Raw genomic sequence first — 10,175 nt, 5'->3', positions numbered from 1 at the left:
ACGCTTAATCGTAATATATGCTGGTCTGCCTCGACTGCTCTACTAGGCGCGTTTACAAATTCGTTAACCGTCTTCTACTTCTTGTTTCCTAAATCCACTCCCGTCTCCAAACTGATCCTTGGAGGCTTCTTTATTTCACCGTTTTCTGGCTTTTTTAGTTCTTTTTTATTTACTCTGATTTAACTTTTTTTCCGCTGCGGTTGAGTGCGGGCTCATCGCTCTAGGCTCACCGGTGGGCTCAGTTCATATGGCACAGGGCTGTTGCACACGTTCCATCATTTAACTGGGCACGGAAGGGGCCTCGCGAGAAGGGGACCTTGGGTTCCGCAGCTCCTAGGCCGGGGCGGCGCGGCGTTCAGGGGCGTCCGGAGGGGCGAGCGGCGAGGGGGCAGAAGGGAAACCGCGCGGGCAGGCAGCCTCCCAGCCAGAGACCGGAACCGGAAATGGCTCCAGGCGGCGCCCGAGCGCTGAGCCCCGGGCCTCTGGGGGCGGCGGGGCTCCCCGCGGAAGGGACGGGTGCGTGCGGGGGCCGGTGACACGCACAAGGCGCCCGGTTCCGGTCGTGGAGGACGGATGAAAACCTCCCACGACGGACCTCACTCACCGCACAGGGACTTCCGCTCTGGAAACGCACCACTCCGCGCCCACCGGATGTGACGAAAGGGGGCGTGGCCTCTGCCAGGAAGAGGTGTGCCGAAGGGGGCGTGTCCGGGGGCGGGGCCTGAGCCGCCCGCCCCGCCCCGCCCCGGGCCGTTTCCCGGGGCCCTTCTTGCCCGGCGCTGTGCGGGCCGCGCGCGTGGGTACCCAGTGGGCGTCTCCGTGGCCCCGGCACCAGGGCTGCTTCCCCCGACGTGGCTTTCAGTGTTGGCGGCTCCCAGTCGCGGTGGGGCTGTGAGGCCGGCCATGCTGAGTGCTGGGGGGCTGAACAGAGTTTAAGTGAAAGTCTGTTTTTCCTCGCTGAGGACACGTGACCTGCCAGAGTCGGGGGCGGGGCCTCCGGGCCGTGGGCGGTGGGGGGACCCGCGCTCCCGCTCCCGCGCGAGAAGGGGCCTGGGAACCGGGTGCTGACCGCGTGGCCTGCACCCACGCAGGAGGCGGGAAGGCTGAGAAAGGCAGACGGAGCCCGTCTCCGCTTCATTTCTTGTTGCGCGACTATTGCCGTGGTTCTCAACCTTCTGGCCCTTTAAATACAGTTCCTCATGTTGTGACCCAACCATAAAATTATTTCCGTTGCTACTTCACAACGGTAATGTTGCTACTGTTATGTGTCGTCATGTAAATATCTGATATGCAAGGTGGTCTCAGGCGACCCCTGTGAAAGGGTCGTTCCACCGCCAAAGGGGTCGCGACCCACAGGTTGAGAACCGCTGATTAGATGACTTGTAAGTTCAAGGCCTTTGGGGTGAATCCACACGCCCGGATGGCGCCCCATTAGCTGATGAAGTCATTAATGACTGACTATACCATAACTGCATCATTTTCTTTATTCGCAGAGCCAACAGAAAGCGATATATTTACAGGAATCTTCAACGCCGCGTCCGGAAGCACAGTAGGGCTTTATTCACGAGTGGGGCTGTGGCCATCATAGGCGCAGGGACCACTGCCAAGGGGAGGAGAGTGGGCTCAGCTCCCAATGCGGGGTGGGGTGTATGTGGGAATTTATAGCCAAGAGCACAGCCGGGGTCGTGGGTAGAGAAGAGGAAATGATGCCAAGGGAATTAGCTAGTTGTTAATAACAGACAAGGAGCAAAGGGCAGGCCAGACATCTAGGCATGTTCCCTGCAAAGCACTGGGGGAGGGGGCTGGACAAAGGGAAGAGAGACGCAGACCCAGCAAGTTTGGGACGAGGGGGGAAGGTACGTGCCACCTGGGGACTCACAGAGGCCAGAAGGCACGTGGTAACTGCAAGCCTGAGGCGGTTTGGGGACATAGAATCCTCTAAACCAGTGGTTCTCAACCTGTGGGTCGCGACCCCTTTGGCGGTCGAACGACCCTTTCACAGGGGTCGCCTCAGACCATTGGAAAACACATATGTAAGTACATATTGTTTTTGTGATTAATCACTATGCTTTACTTATGTTCAATGTGTAACAATGAAATTGGGGGGTCACCACAACATGAGGAAGGTTGAGAACCACTGCCAGAGAAATCCCTTCTCTGGGCACATTGTGATTCACTCCCAGCTCGCGAGGCTGTCTTGCTCCTGCTCCCCTGTATTTGCCCACATTTTTCACGGCCCCACAGGCACTGGCCTGATGGCTGCAGCTACGCTGGTGCTGGGCTGGACTGGACCCGCTCCAACATGGAAAGGAAACGCTGGCCACCGGCTCTGCTTCTCGCTGTACGGAAACCCCAGCTACACTTCCCCTAGGACTGGACCAGGGGAATGGGACTTAGGAAACCCTGCGGTGTAATCCCATGGAAATAAAGATTTCCACCATACTCCCTCCTCCCACGGGGGGCTCCCTAAATGCTTACTCCTGTGGTACCCCGCAGACCCCACTCCCACTCGCAATGGGGAACGAGGAGCCATGCTTTTCTCGGGTAACAGAACCGTCAGGGGGCAGGAGGATTTGGCTCAGCTTTCCTCAACAGGTTTCTCGTTGAAGACAGTCCCAGGTGATCAGATGATGGGGCAGTGACGTAGGCTGAGGAATGCGGTCAGATCCCCAGGGTGAGCCGATGCCAAGGATGGGAGATTCTGGTAACGTGACTTAGCAGGGTTCTTGCTAGAGCTGGATTGTACCAGGAAGCACAAGATGGGCCCAGGGAAAGGTTCAGCAGCCCGATTAAACAGTTATTGCCATGAGTTCATATCGCTTTATTTCCTTTGCAAATTTGAAGTTCATGCTGATGTACTGTTTTAGGTTTAACATGGCTGCAAAACTTGTGAATTTTCAGGTTTTATTTATAATATGTACATTTAAGGGTACAGTTTTTAATTAATGAAAGAATAATACCTAAAAAATTAAGTTAAGGGTGCACTTTTAAAAAATAAGTTTTGGTATGCAGTTTTTTTTTTAATTCAGTTCAAATTATTTTCTGATTTATTTTGGGGGTTGTTTAGAAGGGTATGTGATAACTTCAAAATATAATGTCTTTCTAGTTACCCTAGGTTAACGGCAATGAGAGCAAGAAGCATACTTTATATAGTTTCAATCCGGTAAAGCTTGTTGAACCCTGTTTTATAGCAAGAGGGTCACTTAAAATGTTACAAGTGTGCTTCTCTGCTGCCATCTAGTGTCCATCTTGGGAATAACACCTGGGAGCTGGTGAGCAGGAAAATCTGTTTGGTATATAGTGGATTATCTAAATGAATGTTGAATCCAGTGTTATTTAAACGTGTATTTCATAGCTTTTAAACAGAAGGACTTCTTAGTTTCCTTTTGCCACTGACTTCTAGATTAACTGCCTGGAGTGCCGGCAACATACTTGATATAATTTCAGTTTTTTGAAGTTGGTTGAAACTTGCTTAACGATACAATGTGGTTACTTCAAAAAAGATACTAAGGGTGCTTCTCTGCTGCCATCTCCTGTGCATCTTGGCGGTAACACTTCTGTGCACGTCAGCCGGCAACGGTGTTGGGTGCAGTGGGTCATCTACGCACCACTGTCTCAGGAAGACCTCTCCCCTCACGCACAAGAGTTAGAGGTGATAGGACACGACACACAGATCTCCCAAGGAGAGACGTTTGCTCACATCCCCTGACACACAGCTGATGTGACAGGACACCCCAGTCTCCCACACGTGACTCTCTCCACAAGAACAGGAACTCAGAGCTGGTGTCACAGGACCTTCTACTCTCTCAGGGTGGACCCCCCCCCCCCCACAGTCACAGGACCCAGAGATGATGTCAGAGGACCCCACAGGCTCTCCGTCGTGTCCACATGCCACAGTCAGTGGACCCAGGGCTGACATGAAGGGACCCCCTACTCTGTTAGGTCAGACCTTTCCTCACAGGCACAGGGCTCAGATCAGAAAAGACAGGACTTTCAACCCTCTCAGGTGAGACCCCTCCCTACACTCAGAGCACCCAGAGCTGATGGGACAGGACACTGTCTCAGACTGGAACCCCACACCATCAGATGCACACTGCAAGCAAATGCTCTTCTGTGCCGCCATCTAGTGTACATCCTGGGAATAGCAACTATTGCCCAAGCCTGGGCTCTCAATCATTTTGCGAGGACCCAGTTAATGCCCATCAACATAATTTTCACAAGAATAATCAAAATGATCATATTTTCAATACTCTGCTCTTACTTTTCCAAATACATGCAACATAATATATATTTTAAAATATTTGAACAATCCATTATGGGTGAATAGTGTCCATTAATTTCTACACCATATTCTGAGTGCTGGAGACAGAGTTGCCAAACGATACGAAGTTGTGGTCAAGATGACATTCTAGTGTGGAGATGAAAAAAATGTAAAAATAACAAACATCTTCCTTCTAAGCAGTTATGAGAGTATCAGGCAGTGCCTGGAGTAGAATAGTGGCAGCTGTTCTATGTACTTATTCAATGTGTGAAGGAATGGACACTACAGACATAAATACACTCACACACATATACATACAAGTTTTAAGACACACCCACAGAGACCAGGTGACTGATGTTCTCCAGCACCACATCTCTCAGCAGTGCCCTCTATTCCTGGGTGATGTCAACAGCTATATCCTTGAAGGTCACTGGTTCCTGAAACATCATGGACATTTCAGGTTAAATGGAGCACTTCTTGCCAGTGTGCGGAGGAGGAGGTTTGGGATGACAGCACTGAGGGATGATGGGGAGCTGGGTGTGTAGAAAGATGAGCTGTGTAGTTCGATTCAGATACTGAGCCAAGTACCCCTTCGGCCATTAGAACAGACAGCTGGGCTGTCTTTGTGGTTGCCACGATGGCACAAGCAACCGTGGCTAGTAGGCCGTCACCCCATGTGGGGACAGGAAATGTCAGCTCCACCTAGGGGTGGACCCACCTACCTAGCCTAAAAGATTAGGCTAGATGAGCGTATGCAGAGGTATCCTCAGACACTTCATGTGCAGGTGAAAGTGACAGATGAGCTGATATGACCCAAGGCCCTCCCCTCTGCCAAGAGGAAGCACAGGGAGTATAGACCCAGCATGGTCTGTTACTAGGAGGGCCCTGGGCAGCCCCCTATCCCCTCTGGAAGCAGGTATAACTATAAGCTATAGTTGCACCCCTTGATCCAGCCCTGGCAATGCCACCAATGCCCTACAAGAAAGAGACAGTGAAGTACAGGCCATACAAGCCCTTCCCATGACCCCCCCTGATCCTGGTGGGATGGACCGTCAGGGACATGGCATTGGGCATTCTTAAGTTTTACTATTAGGGCCGGAGTACTGGTACAATGTAGTACTAACATACTACAACTGGTATTGTTAGAGAAGCCCTGGGTTCAAGGAGCTGGCAAATAGGCCGTGGTATCCCTAGAAACCACCGGTATAAGGGGTGGAGTGTGGGGTCCAGTCCAGAGTACACTGGATGTTCGAGGCCAATTTGAGTGTGGGAACCCTCATCAGAGTACGCCGGATGTAAAAGGCCAATTTACCATACGCAGGTGCAAGAGCAAGGACACAGCGATGTGCCCTGCGCAGGCGTACCTTTGTATAACCCAAATATTGGCAAGAAGTCTCTTTTGTATGAGTTAGTATAAAAATGCGTTACTGAGTGGCAGAGTAAGTGGATGCTGCATGGACACACTCCCCGGAACAAACTAGAATTACAACTCAAATACAGAAAAACTTTCTGAATAATCAAGGGAAGACTCACTGGAGAAAACCCTGATACCCGAGGACTGAAAGTGGAGACGGCATAGAGAGTGGTCAGAGGGGCGGAGGTGTGAAAGGGCTGGCCCAGGTGCCCACAGACAGGAACTAAAGTCCTGGAGACAGAGCTCAGCTGTGGGGGGTTGCGACTGAGAGCTCTGGAGTCTAACCCCCAATCTGGGGCCCCCAGCAGAGAGCACAGAACTGACAAAGGTGCACAAGTAGCATCTGGCTGTGAAGAGAAGTGGGGTAGCTGTCTGCCAGGGAGCTAGCGATGGCTGGAAATCCAGGCACCCTCTTAAAGGCTCAACACACACAATTCCCAGTGGAGCCACCCACCTTGTGATCTGGCAGAGTGAACTAGAGCTGTGTGACCAGAATCCAGGACTGGGGACTCGGGGTTTAGACACCCCAAGTTTCCAAGCAGGAGAGGACATCTTTCCCACACAGACATTTGCTATACAGGAGGCCTGTGGGGGGAGTGGCGAGGGGGCACACAGCTGACCCACCCTATTGGAAAACACCTTGCCTGGAGGCCACTTAACACATTGCACAGCAGTAGTTTTATTGCTAGCTTTACTCAGTGGCCAGATAAGTTTCTATTGAACAAGTACAAAAAACATTTTACAAAGTATCACACGTTAAAAAGATATTAGCTTGTAAGAACATGTAATAAATAACTTCAAAATGCAATGAATATTTAAGGCGTGCCTTTAACATTTATGTAAAACACTGCGCAATATGAAAACATGAGAATGCTCATGATCCGCCCACAATGTGTTAAGATAAAATAACCACTAACCTCCAGGCAGAAGCAATTGCCCCACCCAATTAAAAAAACAACAACAACTCTCACCACACCTGAGAATGATTGCCTGAGGGCAATTCAAGTCAGAATCCTATCAGTCTATAGGCAGAAGCATCTCTGGAGGATTTGGGTCTCTACCTGATCTAATTAGTCAGAAACAGCGTTTGATATTCTCCTGCACTAGAGGTTGAGAGGCATAGCAGATCTACCTAATACAGACTCACAAAGCCCAACAGGAAGCCAACATGAGGAGACAGAGAAACAACCCCCAAAATGAAAGAACAAGAGAATTCTTCAGAAGAAGAGATAAATGAAGCAAAGATCAGAAATTTATCTGAAACAGAGTTCATAGTAATGATGGCAAAGATGCTCAACAGAATGAGAAAAGATATAATAACTATGAAAACAGAAGTAAAGAATGGCATCACACAAGTAAAGAACATATTGGAAGGAATACACAACAGATTAGGGGAAGCTGAGGATTGAATCAGTGAGTTAGAAGACAGGGTTGAAAAAACTCACTCACAGAACAAAAAAGAAAAAAAACAATTAAAAAAACAAGAAGACAGCTCAAGAGAGCTGTGGGACAACATGAAATGTAACAATATTAGAATAGCAGGTGTGCCAGAAGAGGCAGAAAGGGAGAAAGGAATAGAGAAGGTATTTGAAGAAATAATGGTAGAAAACTTCCCTAACCTGGTAAAGGAAAAAGTCACACAAGTTCAGGAGGCACAAAGAACCCCCAGCAAGAAGAACCCAAATAAGTCCACACCCAGACACATCATAATTAAAATGCCAAAAATTATAGACAAAGAGAGAATCTTAAAGGCAGCAAGAGAAAAGCAAACTGTTACTTACAAAGGAGATCCCATAGGAGTGATACCTGATTTCTCATCAGAAACTCTACAGGCCAGACAGGAATGGCATGAAGTACTCAAGTAATGGAAAACAAGGATCTGACACCAAGATTACTATATCCAGCAAGGCTATCATTCAAAATAGACGATAAAATAGAGCTTCCCAGACCCCCCAAAAAAGGCTAAAGGAGTTCATCACCACCAAGCCAGCATTACAAGAAATGTTTAAGGGACTGCTGTAATGAGAAGAAGAAACAGAGAGAGAAAACTAGGCATACATAATTAAAATGACAATAAATAAGTATCTATCAATAATAACCTTACATATTAAATGGAGTAAGTGCTTTAATCAAAAGGCATAGGGTAGCTGAGTGGAAAAAGAAACATGATCCAACTATATTCTGTCTACAAGAGAACTACCTTAGAACAAAGGACACGCACAGGATGAGAGTGAAGGGATGGAAAAAAAATTTCCATGCAAATAGAAAAGAAAAAAAAGCTGGAGTAGCAATACTCATATCTGACAAAATAGACAAAATGAAGGCCATCACAAGAGACAACAAAGGTCACTACATAATACTAAAGGGATTGACCCAACAAGAGGATTTAACTTTGGTAAACATATATGCATCCAATATAGGAGCACCTAAAATACAAAAAAAAAAAAAACTTCTAGAGGACACATGTGGAATCTAAGTAACAAAATAAACTGGAAAATGGAGTGGACTCAGACACGGAAGCATGGAAAGAGTGCGGAATCTCAGCGGGAAGGTGGGGGACGATGGGTGGGAGGTAATCAGCCAAAGACCTTGTATGCATAACCCATGGACACAGATAATAGGTTGCTGAAGGCCTGGGGCAGGCTGGAGGGGGCCAGTGGGGGAAACTGTGTTACTGACCAGCTGGTGTCTGGCTACTTGGCTGGGCTGCTTTGTTATTAGTGGCTACTTGGTCTACACCTATGACTTCTCATGTCTTCTCCGTCTAATACCTGGCGTCCATGATGGTCCAGGTCCTGGCAGGGGAACTGAGACCCCCACAACAGCACAGACCTAGGATCTTGGGGTAAGCAGTTAAAATTGCAAATAGATTCAACACAAAGATGGAAAAGAACCACAAACAGTCAAATATCGGAAATGTGGGGGTGAATGAATATTGACCCAGTAAAACTTGGAGATCATGAGAAGCTGCTTTGATATGACACATAATGTTAAGGGACTGTGGCCAGCTCACATCCTAGTGTTTGGAGAACTCACCAGAGGGAAACTGGAGGAGACGGTGGAGCCAAATGGATGCTGAGGCCAGTTCCACAAAGCAGCCAATCCTCTTCCTCCAATGTCCAGAAACCTTCAGTTCCCTCTACTGGGTGGAAATGTATCCCTTTGCTCGGTGTCTGAGTCCCCTTTATCCTGGGAAGACCATAAATCAAACACCCCGATCTCTGAGAAACTAACTATCCTATGAACCCCTTCAGGCCCTTCACCACACCCTGTTCAATTTCATTGGATTTTCCAGACTCAGTTATAACTCTCCGGGAACAGAGAATGTCTTGGAACTCAAGCAGGGCATCAGACACAACGGATGCTACCAGTCTGGGGACTTCAGGATAAAAGAAAAGATGGAGAAACCCGAGATACCAATAAAGAGGGATGAAACCCAATCTCAATGTGGCACTTTTCAGAATATTACTCATATCAAACTAAACTGTAAACCAGAACTTTAATATAACATTTCATAAACAAAAGGTGCAAAGTTACAAGGAGCGTCCCCGTTCTGATTTCTACTGAAATAACCCAGCACAGTGACACAGTCTCACCTCAGGGCCATAGGCACTGCTTCAAATCTACAGACCACGCAGGTGGCCCTGCCCCTGGATCCCCAAGGCAAACAGGGGCACATCTGATAGAGCTTCATTACAGAACTTCCTATTTATTTCCATTAGACTTTAAGGCCACTATGGCAACTAAATTTCCTATACAATGGATTAAAATTTGCAAAAATATCTACTTCCCTTACCTGTTCTATAAGTACCAAGTACAGTTTACTATAAAACTTTCATTTGACATATCATACCTCCCCAAATTAAAAGTGAAGTAACTGGGACTCTGTGTCCAGTAAGACCGTACATATAAATGGAGCAAGCCTTACTGGGCTTCCCACCACCTGAACACACAGCTCAGCAGGGGGGCTCTGGTCCACCAGAAACAGGCGCACCCGGTGGTGTCCCCTCCCCAGCTCCACAGTCACAGCCAGGAGGCCTGGGGCCAAGGAACGAGTCTTGGCTGACACGGGGCATCTCAATGGCCGTCGCTCTCTCCAGAGGAAGAGGAAAGCTGAAATTTCTCTTGGAGGACACTCCAGGGGCCCTGTGATGGAGTCCCTCTGACTTGTCTGAGGTGAGGAGGGCTCTGATGGGAGGCGCTGAGGATGTCATTTCAGGTTCCCTGACAGGTGACCAGTGGTGACATCAGGGTCTCGCACACACATTCTCTTGTTTGCGGTGTCTGGCATTGGCCCCTGTGGACGCTGAAGGAGACACCACACAGAGGTTTCACATTAGAATTTTCTCATCATCAAGTATAAGTAAAATTAAACACAGATAAAAAAAGATCTGAATACGAGCTATGGACAGTGAAAGATACACCAGCCATCAGTGAGCAGATTGAGGAGGCCCTGGAGTTCATTATGAATGAAGTTACCAAGCGCCCTTGACACATTAT

The 10,175-nt window shown here is 48.3% G+C and overlaps 1 protein-coding gene across 1 annotated transcript in view; it reads right to left on the bottom strand.

Annotated features, from left to right (window-relative positions):
• The window catches only part of ZNF596 (zinc finger protein 596), a 21,160-nt gene extending 20,517 nt beyond the window's left edge, over positions 1-643 (bottom strand). The window contains exon 1 of the mRNA XM_023746224.1: positions 605-643. The gene's annotated coding sequence lies outside the window, so the exon portion shown is untranslated. The remainder of the gene's footprint in view (positions 1-604) is intronic.
• Positions 644-10,175: the final 9,532 nt, after the last annotated feature.

Source organism: Myotis lucifugus, unplaced genomic scaffold, assembly GCF_000147115.1.
Source record: "Myotis lucifugus unplaced genomic scaffold, Myoluc2.0 scaffold_636, whole genome shotgun sequence".
Classification (NCBI taxonomy): Eukaryota; Metazoa; Chordata; class Mammalia; order Chiroptera; family Vespertilionidae; genus Myotis; species Myotis lucifugus.
The sequence above is the reverse complement of the archived record's forward strand: the minus strand, read 5'-3'. Positions and strand labels throughout refer to the sequence as shown.